The 6,000-nt window shown below is 54.6% G+C and overlaps 1 pseudogene; it reads right to left on the reverse strand.

Moving 5' to 3' along the window:
• LOC124028050 overlaps positions 1 to 6,000 on the reverse strand; it is a 37,783-nt pseudogene that overhangs the window by 21,599 nt on the left and 10,184 nt on the right.

Genomic DNA, 6,000 nt, shown 5'->3' on the forward strand with positions numbered 1-6,000 from the left:
CAACTGTTCTGGAGGAGGAGAGGAGAGACAGGTTACAACTTCTGGGGGAGGAGAGGAGAGACAGGTTACAACTGTTCTGGGAGAGAGGAGGGACAGGTTATAACTGTTCTGGAGGAGAGGAGAGACAGGTTACAACTGTTCTGGAGGAGAGGAGAGACAGGTTACAACTGTTCTGGAGGAGGAGGAGAGACAGGTTACAACTGTTCTGGAGGAGGAGAGGAGAGACAGGTTACAACTGTTCTGGGGGAGGAGAGGAGAGACAGGTTACAACTGTTCTGGGGGAGGAGAGACAGGTTATAACTGTTCTGGAGGAGAGGAGAGACAGGTTACAACTGTTCTGGAGGAGAGGAGAGACAGGTTACAACTGTTCTGGAGGAGGAGAGGAGAGACAGGTTACAACTGTTCTGGAGGAGGAGAGGAGAGACAGGTTACAACTGTTCTGGGGGAGGAGAGGAGAGACAGGTTACAACTGTTCTGGGGGAGGAGAGACAGGTTATAACTGTTCTGGAGGAGAGACAGGTTACAACTGTTCTGGAGGAGGAGAGGAGAGACAGGTTACAACTGTTCTGGGGGAGGAGAGGAGAGACAGGTTACAACTGTTCTGGGGGAGGAGAGACAGGTTATAACTGTTCTGGAGGAGAGGAGAGACAGGTTACAACTGTTCTGGGGGAGGAGAGACAGGTTACAACTGTTCTGGAGGAGGAGAGACAGGTTACAACTGTTCTGGAGGAGGAGAGGAGAGACAGGTTACAACTGTTCTGGAGGAGGAGAGACAGGTTACAACTGTTCTGGAGGAGGAGAGACAGGTTATAACTGTTCTGGAGGAGGAGAGACAGGTTATAACTGTTCTGGAGGAGGAGAGACAGGTTACAACTGTTCTGGAGGAGGAGAGACAGGTTATAACTGTTCTGGAGGAGGAGAGACAGGTTATAACTGTTCTGGAGGAGGAGAGACAGGTTATAACTGTTCTGGAGGAGGAGAGACAGGTTACAACTGTTCTGGAGGAGGAGAGGAGAGACAGGTTATAACTGTTCTGGAGGAGGAGAGACAGGTTACAACTGTTCTGGAGGAGGAGAGGAGAGACAGGTTACAACTGTTCTGGAGGAGGAGAGGAGAGACAGGTTACAACTGTTCTGGAGGAGGAGAGGAGAGACAGGTTACAACTGTTCTGGAGGAGGAGAGACAGGTTACAACTGTTCTGGAGGAGGAGAGACAGGTTACAACTGTTCTGGAGGAGGAGAGGAGAGACAGGTTACAACTGTTCTGGGGAGGAGAGACAGGTTACAACTGTTCTGGAGGAGGAGAGGAGAGACAGGTTACAACTGTTCTGGAGGGAGGAGAGACAGGTTACAACTGTTCTGGAGGGAGGAGAGACAGGTTACAACTGTTCTGGAGGAGGAGAGGAGAGACAGGTTACAACTGTTCTGGGGAGGAGAGACAGGTTACAACTGTTCTGGAGGAGGAGAGGAGAGACAGGTTATAACTGTTCTGGGGGAGGAGAGGAGAGACAGGTTACAACTGTTCTAGGGGGAGGAGAGACAGGTTACAACTGTTCTGGGGGAGGAGAGGAGAGACAGGTTACAACTGTTCTGGGAGAGGAGAGACAGGTTACAACTGTTCTGGAGGAGGAGAGACAGGTTACAACTGTTCTGGGAGAGGAGAGACAGGTTACAACTGTTCTGGGGGAGGAGAGACAGGTTACAACTGTTCTGGAGGAGGAGAGACAGGTTACAACTGTTCTGGAGGAGGAGAGACAGGTTACAACTGTTCTGGAGGAGGAGAGACAGGTTATAACTGTTCTGGAGGAGGAGAGACAGGTTACAACTGTTCTGGAGGAGGAGAGGAGAGACAGGTTATAACTGTTCTGGAGGAGAGACAGGTTATAACTGTTCTGGAGGAGGAGAGACAGGTTACAACTGTTCTGGAGGAGAGGAGGGACAGCTAATGTGAACACAGTTGTAACCTAACACACAATGCTCTACGTGTTAGGGTAGGGATATCATTTCACGTCAGTCCATCTTCATAGTTCACTATCAAGTGTAAAGCTGTGACCAGCAGCACAGGGTCAGAGGTCAGGGGTTATACCTCCACAGGAGAGTTCATTCTGCAGCAGGACCAGATGAACAGGACAGGAGCAGCGTGTGGTTCCGTCTCCCTTGACGATACAGATGTGAGAACAGCCTCCGTTGTCCCAGGTACAAGGGTGCTTACCTGAAGGAGAGGAGTGAGGTCAGAGTTCAGGAACAACATAGAGAAAGTTGACCTCTGAGACCAGAGGGGTCAACAGTCCTATACTAGTACTGGGCCCGTTTCCACAAACCATCTTAAGGCTAAGTTCATCGTTCGAACGTTAGGATCACCGTTAAATCTCAACGCTTGTGGTCTAACGCCTGCCTCGGTCAGACCCTCGCACGCCTGCCTCGGTCAACCCCTCGCACGCCTGCCTCGGTCAGACCCCTCGCACGCCTGCCTCGGTCAGACCCCTCGCACGCCTGCCTCGGTCAGACCCCTCGCACGCCTGCCTCGGTCAGACCCCTCGCACGCCTGCCTCGGTCAGACCCCTCGCACGCCTGCCTCGGTCAGACCCCCTCGCACGCCTGCCTCGGTCAGACCCCTCGCACGCCTGCCTCGGTCAGACCCCTCGCAGGTCAGAACGCCTGCCTCGGTCAGACCACGCCTGCCTCGGTCAGACCCCTCGCACGGTCTCAGACCCTCACACGCCTGCCTCGGTCAGACCACGCCTGCCTCGGTCAGACCCCTCGCCACGCCTGCCTCGGTCAGACCCCTCGCAGGTCTAACGCGCCTGCCTCGGTCAGACCCCTCGCACGCCTGCCTCGGTCAGGACCCTCGAACGCCTGCCTCGGTCAGACCCCTCTAACGCCTGCCTCGGTCAGACCCCTCGAACGCCCCTCGGTCAGGTCGAACGCCTGCCTCGGTCAGACCCTCGCAGGTCTAACGCCTGCCTCGGTCAGACCACTCGCAGGTCTAACGCGTCTGCCTCGGTCAGACCCCTCGCAGGTCTAACGCCTGCCTCGGTCAGACCCCTCGCAGGTCTAACGCCTGCCTTGTCAGATCGCAGGTCTTCGCCTGCCTCGGTGACATGTTTCGCAGGTCTGTCGATCTGCCTCGGTCAGACCCCTCGCAGGTCTAACGCCTGCCTCGGTCAGGAGAGGTCTAACGCCTGCCTCGGTCAGACCCCTCGCAGGTCTAACGCCTGCCTCGGTCAGACCCCTCAGGTCTAACGCCTGCCTCGGTCAGACCCTCGCAGGTCTAACGCCTGCCTCGGTCAGACCCCTCGCAGGTCTAACGCCTGCCTCGGTCAGACCCCTCGCAGGTCTAACGCCTGCCTCGGTCAGACCCTCGCAGGTCTAACGCCTGCCTCGGAGCCCCTCCGCAGGTCTAACGGGTCACTCGCAGGTCAGAATAGGTCTATCTGTCTGCCTCATGTCAGCTGCTGAGGTCTAAGAGGGGTCAGGTCAGAATACTAGGTCTGTCTGCCTCATGTCAGACTGCTGAGGAGAGAGCTAAGAGGTTGTTAGATGCTTTTCCTCTCCTGCATGTTTTAAACACAGAAGATACTATCTGTACTCATGTCTAGCTGCTGAGGAGAGGGGTCAGAGGTCAGAATATTATCTGTACTCATGTCTAGCTGCTGAGTAGAGGGGTCAGAGGTCAGAATACTATCTGTACTCATGTCTAGCTGCTGAGGAGAGGGGTCAGAGGTCAGAATACTATCTGTACTCATGTCTAGCTGCTGAGTAGAGGGGTCAGAGGTCAGAATACTATCTGTACTCTCATGTCTAGCTGCTGAGTAGAGGGGTCAGAGGTCAGAATACTATCTGTACTCTCATGTCTAGCTGCTGAGTAGAGGGGTCAGAGGTCAGAATACTTACTGTACTCGCTCATGTCGAGGTCGTAGACAGCGTGAATGTCGCTGAGAGAGGCAATGCGAGCCTGGATCTTGGTCCTTCCCTCCCTGGTCGTCTTGTCGATGCGTTCGATCATCTGCTGCTGACGGTCGATCCAGTACAGGTGGTTACCAAACACCGTCAGACCAACCGGCTGGAGGATGTTGGAGTCCTCAATCACAATCCGATTGGCTCCTGGAGGAGGGGGGGAGAGGCAAAACAAGGGTCAGGAAGTGAAGGAACGGAGCAGTGATTGGCTATGACCTCGGCCAGGCAGATCAGTGATTGGCTGACATTTGGCTCCTGGAGGAGGGGGAGAGGCAAAACAAGGGTGCAGTGATTGGCTATGACCTCGGCCAGGCAGACAGTGATTGGCTGACATGAGGTTGGTAGGCACCTGGTCACTGCTCTCGATGCGCCGGAGGTCTGAGTCGACCCAGAACAGCTTGCCGAACTCATTGTCTATGGCCAGGGCAACGGGCTTCCCCAGGCCACTGAAGAACAACACCTCTCTCTCTGTCCCGTCGAGCGCTGCTCGTTCTATCTTAGGACTGCGCTCCTGCAGGTTGGTAAAGTACATGTACCTGGGAGAGAGGGAGACTATATTAACAGACATGACGGCTGTGTACATCTGGAGAGGTACATAACAGTATTTGTCTTATGGTGCACCTACCCCACACTGTCCCAGGAACAGTCCTACCCCACACTGTCCCAGGAACAGTCCTACCCCACACTGTCCCAGGAACGGTCCTACCCCACATTTCCCCAGGAACGGTCCTACCCCACATTTCCCCAGGAACGGTCCTACGGTCCCCCACATTTCCCCAGGAACGGTCCTACCCCACATTATCCCAGGAACGGTCCTACCCCACATTTCCCAGGAACGGTCCTACCCCACATTATCCCAGGAACGGTCCTACCCCACATTTCCCAGGAACGGTCCTACCCCACATTATCCCAGGAACGGTCCTACCCCACATTTCCCAGGAACGGTCCTACCCCACATTTCCCAGGAACGGTCCTACCCCACATTTCCCCAGGAACAGTCCTACCCCACATTTCCCCAGGAACAGTCCTACCCCACATTTCCCAGGAACAGTCCTACCCCACATTTCCCAGGAACAGTCCTACCCCCACATTATCCCAGGAACAGTCCTACCCCACATTATCCCAGGAACAGTCCTACCCCACATTATCCCAGGAACAGTCCTAACGGTCCTACCCCACATTATCCCAGGAACAGTCCTACCCCACATTATCCCAGGAACAGTCCTACCCCACATTATCCCAGGAACAGTCCTACCCCACATTATCCCAGGAACAGTCCTACCCCACATTGTCCCAGGACAGTCCTACCCCACATTGTCCCAGGGACAGTACGCCATTATCCCAGGAACAGTCCTACCCCACATTTCCCCAGGATGTCGTTATCAACACGAGGTGAAGGGAACAGTCCTACCCCACATTATCCCAGGAACAGTCCTACCCACATTGTCCCAGGAACAGTCCTATTTCCCCAGGACATTATCCCAGGAACAGTCCTACCCCACATTTCCCAGGATGTCGTTATCAACACGAGGTGAAGGGAACAGTCCTACCCCACATTATCCCATGAACAGTCCTACGCACATTATCCCAGGAACAGTCCTACCCCACATTTCCCCAGGATGTCGTTATCAACACGAGGTGAAGGGAACAGTCCCACCCCATATTATCCCAGGATGTCGTTATCAACACGAGGTGAAGGGAACAGTCCTACCCCACATTATCCCAGGAACAGTCCTACCCCACATTTCCCCAGGAACGGTCCTACCCCACATTTCCCAGGGACAGTCCTACCCACATTTCCCAGGAACAGTCCTACCCCACATTTCCCCAGGAACAGTCCTACCCCACATTATCCCAGGAACAGTCCTACCCCACATTGTCCCAGGGACAGTCCTACCCCACATTATCCCAGGGACAGTCCTACCCCACATTGTCCCAGGGACAGTCCTACCCCACATTGTCCCAGGGACAGTCCTACCCCACATTTCCCCAGGATGTCGTTATCAACACGAGGTGAAGGGAACAGTCCTACCCCACATTATCC

Source organism: Oncorhynchus gorbuscha, unplaced genomic scaffold (genome assembly GCF_021184085.1).
Source record: "Oncorhynchus gorbuscha isolate QuinsamMale2020 ecotype Even-year unplaced genomic scaffold, OgorEven_v1.0 Un_scaffold_3688, whole genome shotgun sequence".
In the NCBI taxonomy this organism is placed as follows: Eukaryota; Metazoa; Chordata; class Actinopteri; order Salmoniformes; family Salmonidae; genus Oncorhynchus; species Oncorhynchus gorbuscha.